The 17,819-nt window shown below is 45.0% G+C and overlaps 1 non-coding gene and 1 pseudogene across 1 annotated transcript; both read left to right on the top strand.

Moving 5' to 3' along the window:
* The window catches only part of LOC132569461 (creatine kinase B-type-like), a 58,429-nt pseudogene extending 51,494 nt beyond the window's left edge, over nt 1-6,935 (top strand).
* Nucleotides 6,936-16,945: 10,010 nt separating this feature from the next.
* On the top strand, nt 16,946-17,027 carry TRNAN-GUU (transfer RNA asparagine (anticodon GUU)). The gene has a single exon. It is a non-coding gene; the product is annotated as a tRNA-Asn (tRNA).
* Nucleotides 17,028-17,819: the final 792 nt, after the last annotated feature.

The following is a 17,819-nucleotide window of genomic DNA, read 5'->3' as shown; positions in this document are numbered from 1 at the left end:
GCAAAGGTCTGGTTATTGGCAGTTCCCTTCCCTCTAAATCCATCAGTGCCAAAGATTAATTTCCAGAGAAGAACATAAGACTAATCAATTCCCTACCTGACCTAGCCTTTCCTCACCAGGTTGCCCTAAGTAAATACTTAGTAAAAACCATTTTAATTCCATAACACTCTTTTGTAATGATTTCCTTGTCCTGTCTATTAGAAGTCACCAAACACAATAGACATTTCACATGAACTTTAAATTGCATTCACAACCTCTGGGAAAGCTATGCAGCTTCCTGGCTCAGATACATGTTTCATTCACACCATCGCAACATTTTTCTAGGAACAATCACATCATAGCTCAAATGGGTATACTCATACACTCTGGCTCTTGTTGAGATGTAGAGGTTGAGACTGTGTGGCTGGCTACAGACGGCTGGCATGGGGTGGCAGCCTCCTATCCGGGAAGTAAGCAGCAGAAAGAGAAGCACCCTGGAGCAGTCAGATGTGCACAGCCCGCTGCCAGAACAGGGACAGGCCACACACCCTGGAGGAGCTGTCACACCGCTCCTGCACTTGACTGCTGCTTCCTGGACGCTCCCTGGCTTGAGACTGAGTAACTGTGTGTGTCTGTCTCTCTATGTGTGTGTTTGTGTGCACATTATCTGGATATCCAGTAAATTACACTCCCAACATAAAGTTGGGTAATTCTTCTCTGAAAGGAATGCTGGTTCATTTTGCTCACCTTTCTCCTCAGTTCTCTGTTCTGGAATAGGTAAATATAGTCCTGATATAAAATAAGTTCCCTTCTTGTCTCTATAAATTACTGTCTTTTATTTTCTGGACTTGTATGAGTGTTTATAGCGTCCTCTTCAATTTAATATATTTGATTTTATTTCTTTAATTTTCATAATAAAACCCTTTTCATTAATTAAGACCTAGTTTATTTGAGAGTTCTATTGAGGGAAAAATCCTCATATATATAGCTGATTCTGCTTGTTGCCCCCTCTTGCATTGTCTGTGTCTTCTTGCTAATTCCTCCGACAAATCTAGGAGTCCCTAACAACCACTTAGGGTAACAGGAGGGGCTGGCTGTTTGCAACTGTGCATTCTAGTCACTGCAGTAGCTGGCAAGTCAGAAGCAGGAGGTGTGGCAAAGAGGCAGAGCCTTGGGGGAGACAGTGCTGAAGTGTGTCCTTCAGCAGCAGGATATTTTTTAAGACTAGAAGCTGGTAGCGGAAGTACCACAGAGAAGTAGGTAACTCTGGAATAAAGGAAAGCAGAACCTTCCTAGTTACTAGTGAATATGGGCTGTTGTGAGTTAAGGACTGTATATGATCATGTTACCTATATTCATTTTACTATTCTACAGGAAGGAAGAGATAGTCCATTATCCTTTTATCTCTTGTATATCATCTTCTCTACTATGCTGAAAATATAACAATATCACCAGGGATGTTACTGAATGTTGTGTTTCCTTTTAACTAGAAAACCCAGTTTCTAACTTGGATAAAACTGCATTCATTGTTTCGTAAGCTTAGAGTTTGGTTGTGTGCAGCAGAACAACGGGTGCTGGTTTAGGAATACAGTCCATTCAAGGATTGTTGCTTTCAGAAATTAAAGTCCTTTGTTAAGAAACTACATACTAGGACAGGAAAGGAAGAGTAAGCATTATAGCTATCTGTTTAGGCTAGGATGGAGAGAGACTGTGAAAGCACAACTTGCCCTTGCCTTAAACATAGAAGCAAGAAGACAAGGAGGTTAACAGGAATGAAGGAAACCTGAAAGTAGCAATCTAGGTAAACAAAGAGACAGCAGCAGATACAGAGGAAACTGACCTATCTAGCTTTCTAGCTCTACTGCCCTTTGTGGAGTACTGCTGAGCTCTGTACAAACACATTGCACAGTTATACAGTTTTGTAAAATTCTGGATGAAAGAACTGAAAGCCTCCACAAATCCAGAGATTTGGGTATTAGTGTTAAGAAGTGGTTTAAATATTTCAGTAAACCTTCCTGCCAACGAAAATTTAATAAAAATGTTGTATCAGTGGCACCTATCACCCTACAAATTGGCAAAAATTTACCAAGTAGCTAATAGAGATGGTTGAGTATGTGGAGCTATTGATGCCAATTTTATACAAAATTGGTGGGAATGTAGTAGAGTGGTCGAATTCTGGAATATGATTGCTACAGCTGCCTCTAAAGGTATTAAGAAAGAATTACCATTATCAGTGCTTTTTTGTATTATGTAGATTTTCTTTCAAAAGATGTTCATGAATTTTTTCTTAATGTTGTAACATCTGCAAGGTTAGCATTTGCTGAAAACTGGAAGAATATAATTCCAAAGAAGAATGAATGACTAGAAAAATTAGCAGAGTGCATTTATTTACGTAAACTAACCTGTTTATTACATGGTCAAGTGTCCAGTAGATTTGGAAATGTAACTTCTTTTGTCCAGAATGAGAAGTTAATGAGTGTGTATAATTGATGTTCATAACAGCTTTATAACGTGTATTCTGTATTTTAGACTTCTGTCTATATTGGATTTATTTTTTTCTTTAATAAATCAGTATTTTAAAAAAGAAAGGATAAAATAGACATTGCAGAGTTCTTCATTTCCAATAATTCATACATCCTTAGTGCCCATAGAAATATAAAAATGCACACAGTGAATTCATTTTTATATGAGGAGTCAGTCTAGTCCCTTGCCAATGTGAAGGGATGAATATAAACTAATAGTATCAAACAAACTCTTGCATTACTGTGTTTCAAAAAAAGCATCCTAGTAAGAGAAAATTAAGTTAAATGATCAATACAGATATATTGTTTTAGGCACAAAATATAGATTTATGTTGGTTCTCACCCTACTTACAGGAATGTTGATTATCTCTCTTTGTCTGAATTTTTAACAAAAGTCTTTGTTGTATATTTATGCAGAAATAGAGAGATCAGCTGGATTCTGGAATGAAAGGACCTTCTTCAGCCTCCTGGATTAATTTTGCATTGATCTTTGCAGACCATGGCCAGGATTATATCCCCCTTTACAAAAGAGAAATTAAATTTGGAAAGTGAATTACAAAGAAATTAAGCTCAGGAAGTCATCAGCAAAATTTCTCTTGTGAGTTTTTTCTTTTTTCCCCCCCTGCAGGTGTATTTTGGGATGAGGAGAACAATAATAGAGCCACAAAACAGAAGTGTAGTCCAGTCCCCCACCCCTTAAACATAGGAACACTTTGATTAGTGTGCATGTTGCTAGAGAGAGGGCTATAGCAGTTCAAACTCCCCAGTCCTTCTTTAATGATGCAGCAGGTTCAACTCAGGTCCAATGCATGCATGCACCTATGGGGTCATCATAAGTCAACCGCATATTGACAGTGAAGGAAAAAAAGAGTTCCACTTTGTGATTACAGGTGCAGAGCACTGATTTCAATCATTGGGACCATCTTTCCATACTGATACCTATCATTCCAGTCACAGTACAATTCTGCTACTCCCCAGGGCTGTCATTCCTGTCCCAGAGTTCTGCTTCTATTCCTAGAAAGCTGTCATTCCATTTTGGAGCATGTCATTCCAGGCCCTAAAACTTTTGCTACTCCTAGGAACTAGGGTTTTTTTTGAGCAGAAATGCACAGGAACGCAGTTCTGACTGACGTGGTGTCAGGGTGTGTGGCCTAATATGCAAATGAGTTCCTGCTGGTTTTTTTCCTACAAAAAGCCCTGTATGAAATAATGGTGATGTCAGGGTGTGTGGCCTAATATGCAAATGAGTTCCTGCTGGGCTTTTCCTGCATAAAAAACCCTGCCGGGAACCATCTGTTTTTGCCACTGTCTGCCTCTGCCTAGTGACCCTGGTAATCCTTGTTGGTCTCTCATTCAAAGAGTAATCAGAGGTGACCCTGCTTAGCTTCCAAGATCTGATGAGATCAGGCTATATTTTAATATGTCTGGAAGTTGTGTAGTTATCCCCAAATCAGCTCCACTTCAGTAGTTTTCCTGTTTGTCAGTTGCTCTTATTTCTCCAAAATCATGGTTTTAATATCATCCACCTCATTCTGCTCTTCTAACAAGCCCACCTCTCTCCCTAGGGTTGACAACCTCCAGGTGATGGCTAGAGATTTCCCACTATTACAACTGATTTCCAGACTATCAAGATCAGTTCACCAGGAGGAAATGGCTGCTTTGGAAGTTGGACTCTATGGCATTATACCCCATTGAAGTCCATCCCCAAATCAAACCCCCATCAGGCTCCACCCCCAAAATCTCCAGGTATTTCCCAACCCTGAGCAAGCAACCCTACCTCTCCCCCTTTCTTGTGATTACAGGTGCAGAGCACTGATTTCAGTCATGGGGGCCTTCTTTCCACTCTGGTGCCTGTTATTCCACTTCTGCTACACCCTGAGACAACTTCCTTAGAGCCTTTCTGCTACTCCCATGGGCTGTCATTCAACTCTGGGGGTTTTATTCTAGGCCCAGAATACTTCTACTAATCACAGAGGCTGTCATTCCACTTGGGGTGCTGTCATTCCAATCCTAGATCTCTTCTGCTGTTTCCAGGGGCTGTCATTCTGCTCTGACACCATAGAATACCCCAGGGGCTGTCATTCTGCTCTGGCACCCCAGGACACTTCTGCTACTCCCATTCCACTCTGGGGCTTGTCATTCCAGTCCCAGAACACTGATTACCAAAACCTGAGATTACATTCTGAGGTAATTTTAAATTGCAGATCTATTATCAAATCCTGAAGGAATTAATTTTTAAAATAAAATTCAAGATCTAGCTTTGACTTTGTCCTAATAAATTGAGCATTTTTATATTTTTTCATGAATTAGCATGGTCCAAGAGATCAATTTTTTACATTCTAAGTGTAAACAGCACACCATGCAATCACATTTTTCCCCATGTCACAGCAAAATGCTGTCCAGTAATTACCAGGCTTTGCACTGGTTTACCTACAACATGGTTTACCTATAGCAGGTTCTTTTGTGATATTTGTTCTGTTACTTATTGTGCCCTGTCTCTCTTTCCAGCAAAGACTGAAAGTGAGAAAGGGCACTAGTTGTACTCTCTCTTGCCCAAGCCCGAGAAAACCTGGAACTGGCCTTGAAGGGAAGCACTAGATCACCAGAGATGAACACCCTTTCCTGATTATTTCCAAATGTTGCTTTCCAGTTCAGATCACTTTTAATATATGGTATTTGATGAGTTTCAATCCCCCTACATGTCCCTAGTAAATGGCATTCTTTGCACTGTGTCAACAAAATTGTACCAATGGGAAGCAGAATAAATTGCCCTTTGTTGTCTACAAACAGAGCTGTTAGAGTTCAAATTAAGAAATTCTGAGCAACTGATGCATTAAACAAAATGTTAAATCAGTCAGCAGAAGCACATCTGTTATGCCCTGTTCAATTCTGTCCATGTGCCATTTGTTCATATCACACTTGGGGGACATTTTTCAGTATATCTGTAAAGGATGTACAAGTTTGAATGGGCTAGAATGCTCTTCACCTGTATTTCATTTTTTTTAAAGAAACAAATTCTTTACACTCTCCAGAATATTATAATATTGTATATTTTTTCTTTGTTCAAATTCATGGAAACATTCTCAGTTTATCATTTGAAAGGATTCTGTCAAGTTAGATGCTACATTCTTGTGAATCTGGTGCAGCAGCCTTGTGATTATAATATGCTGGGGACATAATGGGATTATGCGATCAATGTGATTATAATGTACTAGGGACATATAAGCACCTAATGGAAGTAAACATCAAGCAGTATTTTAAAAGAACTATTGATTATTCTAAATTGAAAGTCCTAGGCCTTCTGCATAACCTTACAATGCCTTCTTATCTGAGTAGTCAATACTTGGTTTCTAAGTCTTGCCCATTTGGGCTCCTGCTCCTAAAGAGAGATGTTTTGAAAATAATTCAGTGTTTTGTTCAAGAGACTTTTATTTTATTTTATTAAGATAGGAAAGAACCATAGTGTTGTCATTTGAACTCCTGAGGCTTTAAAGCCGGGTAATTCTGCTGTCAATAAAGAATGTATGTATTATATAACATATATTTTGGAAACACTTTTAAAATGTGTCTCAAATAACTTTATGAATTCTACTCTGGGCAGGTCTTTCTGGGAGTGTGGTGAGGCTGCAAGAGGCTAAGGGGGAGGGAGGAAATAAGGACTAATCTTGCAGTTTCTCTGATGCTCGTGTTCCTTGCAGTCAGGTACCCACCATAGCATTCTCAATAAAACACTCCATGGAGGATGAGTATCTGCACCTGGGCACCCACAACAATAACATGGCTAAAGTCCTGACCTTTGACCTCTACTCCAAGTTGAGGGGTAAACAGATTTCTAGCAGATTTACCCTGAATGATGTTATTCAGACTGGGGTGGACAATTATGACTGTTGGGTGTGTGACCAGCAGTGAAGAGTCATACAAAGTGTTTAGAGGCTACCACGAGGGATACAAGCCTTCACACTTGAATCCTGATAACTTGAAGAGGGTGATGACTTGGACCCCAACTATATCCTCAGTTCCTGAACGAATGGGAGCCTCTGTGGCTACTGTCTGTCCCCTCATTGCAGCAGAAGGGAGAGGTGCGTAATTGAGAAGCTTTGTGTGAAAGCCCTGGCTAGCCTGGAGGGATATCTCAACAGGAAGTATTATTCTTTGAAGAACATGACAGATGCTGAGCAGCAGCAGCTCATTGATGATCACTTCTTCTGTTACCAGTCCTTTCCCTCTGCTATTGACCTCTGGGATGGCATGGAACTGGGCATCTGGCACAATGACAACAAGGCCTTCCTTGTGTGGATCAACAAGGAGAACCACCTTAGAGTAACTTTCATGCAGAAAGGGGAAAACATGAAGGAAGTCTTCAACTGCTTCTGCACTGGTCTAATGCAGACTGAAATGCTCTTAAAGTCGAAAAACTATGAATTAATGTGTTAATTAATTCCACTCTTGTTCCACTTCTGTTCTGTCTGATCAATCTGATCTTAGCCTAAACAATATTGGCCAATATATCAAATATCTAATTTACTCTCTTTTTAAAACTCACTATATTTGAGAGGTAATTACATTTTATTTAATTGCCAACAGCAGAAATTACTCCTGTATTTTACTTACATGTATGAAATACTACCACATTTATTAAGAGCAATGGTTCCTAAATATTTTGTACTAGACCTAAAACAATGTAATTTACCTTTTGTTTTGGGAATACTTGTTGTGCCTGTTCCTTTCCTTTTAGAAATATCTCCTTCCTGGATTCTCTCCTGCTATTATTATCTAAGCCAATTACTATCAACATGGCAGGACACTCAGAATGTTTCCATAGCCAGCAGATTCCAACAATTTTGGAATTGCTGCTAGGTAATAATTGTACATCCCCCCCCCCATCAGAAGAACGAGACAAACATGGTGTATTGGATAAACAAACTGGGCAACTTTATTGAACAACCATGGCATGGGGCAACCTAAACTACCGGACAGGCCAAAGGAAACCTCTGACCCTTCCCTGTCCGGACAGGGCAAGCCACCCCACCTCCGGCAGTAGCCAGTTCGCACTGGCTAATGCCAGGCAGGCGAAGGCCAGGAATACCCTCAAGTGGCCATGCCACACACCCGGGAGCAGCCTGCCAGAGGAGGGAACCCTATAGCGGGCATCACAGCAGAGAGCCGTATAGCCCAGCTGCCGTCCCATCCCGCTACTTCCCCTGAAACAGGGAAAACTGAGGGTGCGCACTGGTTACCTATATAGTCCAAATCAAACTCCTGCCAACTTAAAGTTACCAAAATTCCAACCTCAATGCAAACAGTACAAGGTAGGCGAAACAAACCCCAACCATAGCGAATCGGTTGAAATGAAAAAATTCCTACCTGGCCCCAAAACACAGCGACCAGAGAAGCCTGTACTATTGCAGGGTGGAAGGGTGGGCCGAAAGCACCGGAGAACTGTGCCACTGGAGGCATGGCTGGGACTGATAAAGCCCCAGTCCACGCCCCCACACATCCCCGGATGGGCGGAGGTCCGTTTGCCTTGACTCCATCTGGGGAGGCAAACACGGCCCCGGCCCTATGCCGCCATACAGCGGCATGGGCGGGAAGGGATGGCATTGCCCCCCAGTCGGAAGAACGAGACAAACACTGTGTATTGGATAAACAAACAGGGCAACTTTATTGAACAACCACGGCATGGGGCAACCTAAACTATCGGACAAGCCAAGGGAAACCCCTGACCCTTCTCTGTCCGGACAGGGCGAGCCACCCCACCCCCGGCAGTAGCCAGTTTGCACTGGCTAATGCCAGGCTGGCAAAGGCCAGGAATACCATCAAGTGGCCATGCCGCACACCCAGGAGCAGCCTGCCAGAGGAGGGAACCCTATAGCAGGCATCACAGCAGAGAGCCATACAGCCCAGCTGCCGTCCCATCCCACCACTTCCTCTGAAACAGGAAAAACCTTGGGTGCTCACCGGTTACCTACATAGCCCAAATCAAACTCCTGCCATCACAATGCCAAGCCTCCGCTTAGGCACTTGCGCCCACCGGTTGGCCCAAGGACAACCGAAGCCCCAGCTATAGTTCATGCAAAAATGCCCTGTTGCCTTTCATGGACAGGTGGACGCCGTCCTGCCGATATAGGTCCGCCAACTCTGACCTTATGGCAGGGTGAGGCAGGTAAACACCAAGGCCGCCACACAGTGCCTTCTTGATTGCCCTATTGGCCTTGCACCTCGCCCTTTCAATCCCCGCAGGGTCCCAGGCAGCCCTCCACACCCTACGAGGAAGGATGGCGGACCACAAAATCAGCACCTCGGGCCACCTGCTCTGTATCACCCGGAGCTCTTCAATCACCTGCAGTGAAAGGGCCCTCCCTTTCAGCAAGCCAAGATCGTTGCCACCGAGGTGGATAACCAAAACATGTGGCGGAGGACCCGTCCTCCCTTGGAATAGGAGAGGCAGGAGCCCGGCACACCGAAGGCCCCGACGTCCCTGCCACTCGACCACTGAGCCCCAATTGCGATCCAATTAGTGAATGCCACGCCTGGTGGGCCACCCAAAACACCATGCTGTGGCCAGTGATCAAAATCCTCCATCTCTCACACCACACCACAGCATCTAGAAAATAGAAAGGAACAAAGTGAACAACCCCCAACACTGAGAGCAACATCACCAACATCCAGGCCTCACTGGGTGTCCAATGGGCAAACGTAACCCTTGTAAGCCGTAGATCTCCAACGGCCCACCCGTTGTATGGCCGGTCCAGGATACCCCATAGCAGCATAGGTAGATGCCACCCCAATACAAAAAGAGTGGGTCCCAAATCTGACCCCACCCAGCCCTAGCTTCTCCAATGCCCTGGTGGTGATCGTCCAGAACTGGAACTTGGTCAACGGTGACCGATCTTCATGACAAAATAAGGGACCCACCTCCTCACCCTGTATGGCAATGTACCTCTTCAAAGCGAGCACTGGGCAAATTTCCTGGTCTTGACACGAACCCAAGGTGATCACAACACCCTTCTGCTTCTGGTAGGTCTTTGACCTCCGTACCTTGATAGATACCTGGTCACCGTCAAATTTTAAATTGCCCGAATGAAGGGCATGACCAGAACAGTCGTGGCACAAGCTAACCACTAACTTGCTAACCCTGAGTGCCCCGAAGAAAGCTGCCATTGCCGAAGCTTGGAACAATAAAGCCTCAAACGTGGAGGTACAAACTCCAAACCACACCGCATGCAATCCCCTTAAAACTGAAGGAGAAAAGGGTTGCCAGGTGTCGATCCGGGGGTCCTACTCCCGGGCCCAACCCTCCAACATCTTGTGAAGCCTGAAATCACCCGAGGCATCAGCAAATTCCTTTATTTTACTGGTAAAAGCCAAAGCTGCCAACTTTGCCCTTATAGACTTAACTACAAGCCCCTTACCTTTCAAATGGACACAGAACTGCATGAGGTGTGATGCTGGAATGGGCCAAAACCTGCCCAACCCTACCTGTTCCCTAAATGCTTGGAACTGCTTGACAGAGCGATTATAGGCCTTCCTGGTACTAGGCGCCAGAGCTAACTGCATTGCCCAGTCAGCCTCAACTCTCCAAGCTGCCACATCTCTGAGGGCATCCATGCCGGCAGAAGGTCAGCTTCTGGTGCGAGCTGTCAAAATCGCTCTATCTGCCGGTGAGACAGAGCATTCGCCACACCATTGCAAACACCTGGCACATGCTTGGCAAGAAATAAAATGTTCAGGCATAAATAATGTAAAGTGAATGCCCTAACCAGGCTCATTACTGGGACCGATTTGGAAGTCAGAGTGTTGATAACGTGAACTACTGCCAGGTTGTCGCACCAAAAATGCAGAACATGATTGGCCAACTCAGCCCCTCACAACTGAACAGCTACCACTATTGGAAAAAACTCAAGAAAGCTCAAATTACAACATATTTCACTGCTCAACCACTTGCTAGGCCAACTTTCCGCGCACCAATGCCCACGAAAGTATACCCCAAAATCAATGGAACCGGCAGCATCTGAAGTTATCTGAAGATCAGCCTCAATCCTCATATCCTCATGCCAAAAGGAGACACCATTAAATGAATACAGAAACTGCTCCCATACTTCAAAATCTTGTTGCATTCCACAGCTGATTCTAATCCAATGGTGGGGCATTCATAGCGCCCCCATGGCATCACAGAGTCGCCGTAAAAATGCCCTACCAGGGGCCACCACTTTGCATGCAAAGTTAAGATGGCCCACAATCTGTTGTAGCTCCAGTAGCAAAATCTTCCGCCTACCCTTCAAGGCTGCAAGTTTCAGCCGCAGGCCCCTGACTTTCTCCGCAGGCAGCTATGAAGCCTGCTGTACGGTGTCCAACTCAATACCCAGAAAAGTCAGAACCAATGAAGGGCCCTCCATCTTTTCATGGGCCAGCGGGACCCCAAGGTCCTCTGCCAGCCGTAACAAGGACTGAAGCAGCCGGGCACACTGGCCCTACCCTCGTGGGCCTACAAACAAGAAATCATCCAGATAATGAACTGAATTGGCTGAGCTCGACTGTTTACGCAGAACCCATTCCAAAAAGGTGCTAAAACATTCAAAGGCGGAACAGGAAATAGAGCAACCCATGGGTAAAGCCCTATCCATGTAATACTTGCCCTCGAACATAAAGCCCAAAAGTTCAAAGTCATTGGGGTGCACAGGAAGAAGGCAAAATGCCGACTTAGTGTCGCATTTCACCATCTCCACCCCCACCTCGCAACTCTGTACCACTTTGACTGCCTGGTCAAAGGAGGTATACCGAACTGAACATAGGTAGTTGGGAATGGTGTCATTCACCGACCCACCTTTCGGGTAGGACAAGTGGTGAATGAGACAGAACTCCCCCATGCCTTCATTGGAACAACGCCCAAAGGGAATACCCGCAAATTTGGAACAGGAGGGCTGTCGAAAGGGCCTAACACACGGCCCTCTGCACACTTTTTCCCAATCTTGTCCCTCACCACTTGCTCCATCCCCTGAATCGTATGTAAATTCATTGCCATAAAGGGTCCCCTGGGGCCCTGAAATGGAATATGAAACCCAAAAAGAAAGCCCTCCCTCAAATACTTTCTGTCATCAGCCCTAGGGTACTCCACCAAAAGGTCCTTAAGTACCCTCAGCTTGATGGGGCTTGGCCCCTTTGTTTGCTGATTGGGTATTCACGCCGCCACCTGGACGCTTACCCCCAGGTCTGGGCTTGGACTTATTGCAAGCTGACAAGGCATGCGAACCCCCACACAGCATGCTTATACTTACACGTTTTCCTGTTGCATACTCCCTGAGACGTGTACTCCCAACACAGCAGCCAGGGTTGTACCGACTTGTGTGGGGACCCACTACACTCGCCTGTTTACTCACAAGATGACCGCTGTCAGACCTGTCACCAGTATTAGGCTTAGCTGGAGACATACATTTCAGCCACAGCTGCTGGTTAATCTGATCCCAGGGAATTGCGGGTTCAATGCCACCCTCATATGGAACTCCTCATCGTACTGCAACCATGCAGCACCCGAGAAGTCCATATAAGCTTTGTATATAATGTCACAATATTGGAATAGCGGAGCCGCCCGTAGAGGCTATGCTTGCGCTATTACCCCTGCATAAATCAAAAACCCCGGTAACCAGTTAGCCCAATTCCTCTCAATCTTTCTCCGTTTGAGTTTCTCCTTGTCCTTATTCTCTAGTTTGTCCTTGTCCTTCTTCTCAAGCTCCCTATAAAGAAGGCTAAAGACATCCACATACTTCCCTTGCAAAATCTTTTCCCTCGTAGCAACTGTCAAATGGTCCCCCAGGGGCATGGTGGTGTCTCCAAATAGAAGACACTGAATAGGGACTGCTCCATAGGGAGTCGGGGCCAAACCCCATCCACCCCATTGGGCTGCTGGCCATCCAGCTGGCCATTGACCATAAAGCTGTTGCCCCCATGGTAAAGACCCCACTGACAACTGCTGTGTCGGAGCCCCCTGTGAGGTAGATTGAGTAACAGCAGTCGAAGAAACCTGAGTAGGCCCCCAAGGAAAAACCTGCCCTTGAGCCCCAGGGACCCAAGCCCCTAGAACACCAGGCAGGTTAGGTGACCCCCCCACACACCACCAGGACCGAACATAGCCGTGGAGCCAGCCGTACCTGGCATGCAGGGGGACTCCCAACTACCCCAAGGCCACCCACTATTATTACCTGAACTGCAGTGCTTACCATCTGGGTCTTTGACATTAACCGCTACCACCACCGGCGCAGGAACCCTGCATTTCCTCGAGAGACTTGCCCCATCTGGAGTGTTGCCTTCTCCATCAGAATTGGAGTTGTTGTCCGGTGGATCCTGGCTCGGCCCTCCAGAAGTACCAGCCCAAGCAACCATATCCTGTAAAGTAGAAAGACAAGACAGAAGCTCCTGCTCGAAAGCCCTGGTAGAAGTCCTTGCTGCTTTATGACCCCTGACGAGCCCAGTTGACCCAGGGTCCAAACCCTGCTGTCGTTCCAATGCACCAAGCTGTTCAATTATAGCTCGCCTGGTGCATCCTCCTCTTCCTCCCCGGGGTGCTCAGTAGGTGTGTGCCTCCTAGGCATTCTCTTAAGGGGCTGCTTGCCCTTAGATACCCACCGACCCTTTTTGGGGGCCATAGCCCAGTCATCACCACCCTTAAAAACCACTTACCAGCCCTACTCACCCACCCCTGTGCAACCCAGGAAGGGGGGGGTGGCAGCCAACCACAGCACTGCTAGCTTCCTCCCTAAAAAAAAAGAAGAAAAAGAAAAAGGACCACCCTCGCCCAACAACGAAGGCCCTCCTGGCCCGGGGACTACAGAAGCCAACAGCACACGCTCCCAAAACCTGTCTTGGGCCCACGCCGTCCAAAGCGAGTCCAGCCGACAGCCCCAGGTACTCCCGACGACGAGGAGGGAAAAAGGGGAGAAGGGGAAGAGCAGGCCGAGCAACACTCCTCCGCTCCGCTCAAAAGCCATGCCGGTAGCTCAGGGGCTGAAGAAACTGCACGCCCCCGCTTTCCCTGAACGCCGCGACGCCAAGGACGCAGGCCACCGCCCGATCGGCCAGGAGCACTGGAAGACACTCCTGCTCAGCTGAAAGTGCCCGAGAACTGCGCTACTGGAGGCGTGGCTGGGACTGATAAAGCCCCAGTCCATGCCCCCACACATCCACAGATGGGCGGAGGTCCGTTTGCCTCGACTCCATCCGGGGAGGCAAACACGGCCCCTGCCCTATGCCGCCGTACAGCGGCGTGGGTGGGAAAGGACCGCATTATGTCTAAGTGTGATCAATGTGTGTGCATTCTCTTAATTTGAGTATTTGTAAGCAACAGTTTACATTACTTGAAAAAACAGGATGATATTGCGGATCCATCATCAATCCATAATTGGATTTATGAGAGATCATGGTTCAATAGTAGACTGTCTGCTTCACATACAGAAGGCCCCAGATACATTCCCTGGAATCTCCTATTAAAGGATCAGGTTGCAGGTGATATGCAAAGCCTCAGAAAGAGACCCTGGAGAGCCACTCTGTTGTAGGCAACACTGACCTTGGCGGACCAATGGTCTGATATATTAAAGGCAATTTTGTGCATTCATCCATAAATGCTGTGAAAAGAACTTCAAAAGTGAGCTGATCATATGGACTGGGTCTGCGATGCTGGGAATGGAAGGTTCACATCTTGCACTTATATGTAATTTTCTTGTTTTTAAACTTTTTCTCCCAGGCTGCTTTTGACCCTTGTAAAGGGAAACATGACTGGGGAAGGCAATGGCAAACCACCCTGTAAAAAATCTGCCGTGAAACAACATCACCCCAGAGTCAGAAATGACTGGTACTTGCACAGGGGACTACCTTTTTTTTTTTTTACTTAGAGGGAAACAACTTACTTTTTTCCTTACTAGGGCAAAAGGCAGCCTGTGGAGTAATTTTGTTGGGTGTACAATGTGGATACTGTACACTCCCCTGATCCTTTTTGCAAATGATACAGGAGATCTGATCACAGATCCAAAATGATGTTTGTAGTTTGAGCCATAGAAAATGTATCATCCTTTCTGCATTCTAGCTAAATCTGGATCTTCCTTTTTCTACAGATGATAAGAGTTTCTATGCAGGTAACATGAGCATCTGTTATTATAGTACAATCCTTCTAAGTCTAAGGTATAATTCTGTTTAGGATTACACCATTAATCACAAGATGATTCATTTTTTTTCTTAAAAACAAACCAAAATAAAGGAGGGGGGAGAGATTAACTATCTTTAGGAAAACAGAACCCATGCTAAAAACCCATTGTGGTCCTATGAGACTCATCGGCATAGCAAATATTAATTCAGCTGCAGATATACAAGGAAGTAATGACATGGTTAGTGCTCATGCTAGCTGTACGATAGTGAATATGCATCATTTACAAAACATGCAAATACAACTGAGCCATAAATAAAGAATAAGCGAAGTCTTCCACCCATTACATCCTTTCAATTTATTCCCTTACAGATTTTCAAGAGAAAGCGTCACCATATAAGTAAGATAATCTAATGCAAGAAGGGATTGATTGCATACTGCTCGAGTCATGAGGATCAAGAATACTGGTAGAACTCAAAGTCTTCTATATCCAGCAGGGCTTTTTTTTGTAGCAAGAACTCCTTTGCATATTAGGTTACATCCCCCTGATGTAACCAGTTCTCCAAGAGTTTACAGTAGGCTCTGTAAACTCTTGGAGAATGGGCTATATCAGGGGTGTGTGGCCTAATATGCAAAGGAGCTCCTGCTACAAAAAACTCTGATATTCAGTATTATTTATGTTTCCTATTGAGTGTTTTTCAGAAGTGAAAGCATATGATTACCTTCTTTTGAACTCTTGTATATACTTTGGTGATCAGGGTTAAGGTTTAAAAAACATCAAACAAAAAAACCTTAGTGTCTGTACAATCTAATGCACAAAACAGAGTCATTTGGAAAAATAGAAAAACTTATTTTCTTGTCATGTCATTTTCTTTTCTGCCCTAAAAGTCTGTATGTGCCCTTTCATCCATGGTTCACATCCAGTGGTGATTTTGTGTGATGTTATATTCCAAATTGCTGTCAGTTACTCTTTACCATTTTTTACTGACAAAGTTGGAATTTCCACTGCTTCCATTGACGTGTTTTTTCTCATTCAGTCTGCAGAGACATCAGCAAGATGCCTTTGTTCTTCTGAGACTGATCCTGAGACACAGAGATGATCACCCAAGCCTGGTTTGCTTTCCCCTGCTGCTTATTTATTTTTCATAACCCTGAGGCTGACATACATGCAACAGCAGACTTTTTCTTTATAGTTAGAGGTATTTACCAAACCATAAATTTACCTATAAATCTTTGCACTTCATTGTTTGAAAGCAGAGCTGAACACTGGAACATGATTCAGAAATGATCTTCAGAATACAAGTACTTCGATAAACAATGCATTTATTTATATATTATATTTATATACTGCACCCTTTCCCCACATTGGACTTGTATATTTATTTCATTGATAACATTTATATCCCACCTTTCTGCCTAGTCATAGACATCATCTTGATATATAGCATAAGAACATAAGAGAAGCCATGTTAGATCAGGCCAATGGCCCATCCAGTCCAACACTCTGTGTCACACAGTGGCAAATTTTTATACACACACACACACACACACACACTGTGGCTAATAGCCACTGATGGACCTCTGCTCCATATTTTTATCTAAACCCCTCTTGAAGGTGGCTATAATTGTGGCCGCCACCACCTCCTGTGGCAGTGAATTCCACATGTTAATCACCCTTTGGGTGAAGAAGTACTTCCTTTTATCCATTTTAACCTTTCTGCTCAGCAATTTCATCGAATGCCCACGAGTTCTTGTATTGTGAGAAAGGGAGAAAAGTACTTCTTTCTCTACTTTCTCCATCCCATGCATTATCTTGTAAACCTCTATCATGTCACCCCGCAGTCGACGTTTCTCCAAGCTAAAGAGCCGCAAGCGTTTCAGCCTTTCTTCATAGGGAAAGTGTTCCAGCCCTTTAATCATTCTAGTTGCCCTTTTCTGGACTTTCTCCAATGCTATAATATCCTTTTTGAGGTGTGGCGACCAGAACTGTACTGTACACAGTACTCCAAATGAGACCGCACCATCGATTTATACAGGGGCATTATGATACTGCCTGATTTGTTTTCAGTTCCCTTCCTAATAATTCCCAGCATGGCGTTGGTTTATACAATTTCTGTTATGATGTGAGCTGTGTTGAAGGAAAGAAAGAACTTTCCCCCAGGTGTAATCTGACCTGGTGATGGGAGACAGTGAGTAGTAGTTGGCAATAGGTTGTTCCACATACACAGAATGTGTTCTGTAGAAATCATTAGATTTCTCAGGCTCTTTGTGGGTGTACCAAGAGAGCTATGGAACAGAAATGTGGATTCGTTTGGGAGATAAGAGGGACTGTGGCTCAGTGGTAGAGCATCTGCTTGTTAAGCAGAAGGTCTCAGGTTCAATCCCCGATATCTCCAACTAAAAAGGGTCCAGGTGTGAAAAACCTCAGCTTGAGACCCTGGAGAGCCGCTGCTAGTCTGAGCAGGCAATACTGACTTTGATGGACTGAGGGTCTGATTCAGTATAAGGCAGCTTCATATGTTCATATGTGCTTATTTCTGTATCCTCAGGGATTGTTTTGTAGAAAAATAGATGTGGAGATCATTAGCATAACTCATTAGCAAATGCCCCCCCCTCAACCAAAAGCAACCTGATGCAAGAAAAGAAAGCCCTGGGTGAGTGAGAGATTCAGCCAGCCCAAGCAGGCCTCGCTCACTTGGGGCTCTCCTGGGCCACCCTCCCCAGGACCAGATCTACAAGTTTTTTGAGAGGGGCAAAATTAAAAAATGATGTCCCTTTGTGGGCGCATTCTATCTTATGGGCCCATAGAATAGAATAGACATCATACCCAATTTGGCGCCCCCCCCCCCTCTGGCAGCACCAAGGACAAGTGCCCCCTCTGCCCCTCCCTAGATTCTGCCCCCCCCAGTCATAAAAAGTGGAGAAAGGGTGGTGCGGCTTCTCTAGGGGTTAATGGCTGCTGAGGGCATGGGAAAGCTCCTGGGGGCTGGCTGGCTGCCTGCTCTCCTAAACTAGGGATTGTTATGCAGCTGCACTTACTATTCAGTGGGCAAGGTAGGTGGGGAGGAAGAGGGGGAACCCTCAAAAAGATTCAGGAACTGCACTCCTGTGAGCTCCTGCTGAATCTGAGGCCTGTGTATCCTTATAAGAGAAGTCATGTTGGATCAGGCCAATGGCCCATCCAGTCC

This window comes from Heteronotia binoei, chromosome 1 (genome assembly GCF_032191835.1).
Source record: "Heteronotia binoei isolate CCM8104 ecotype False Entrance Well chromosome 1, APGP_CSIRO_Hbin_v1, whole genome shotgun sequence".
NCBI lineage: Eukaryota > Metazoa > Chordata > Lepidosauria > Squamata > Gekkonidae > Heteronotia > Heteronotia binoei.
Note: the sequence above shows the minus strand (reverse complement) of the source record. Positions and strands in the feature narration are given on the sequence as shown.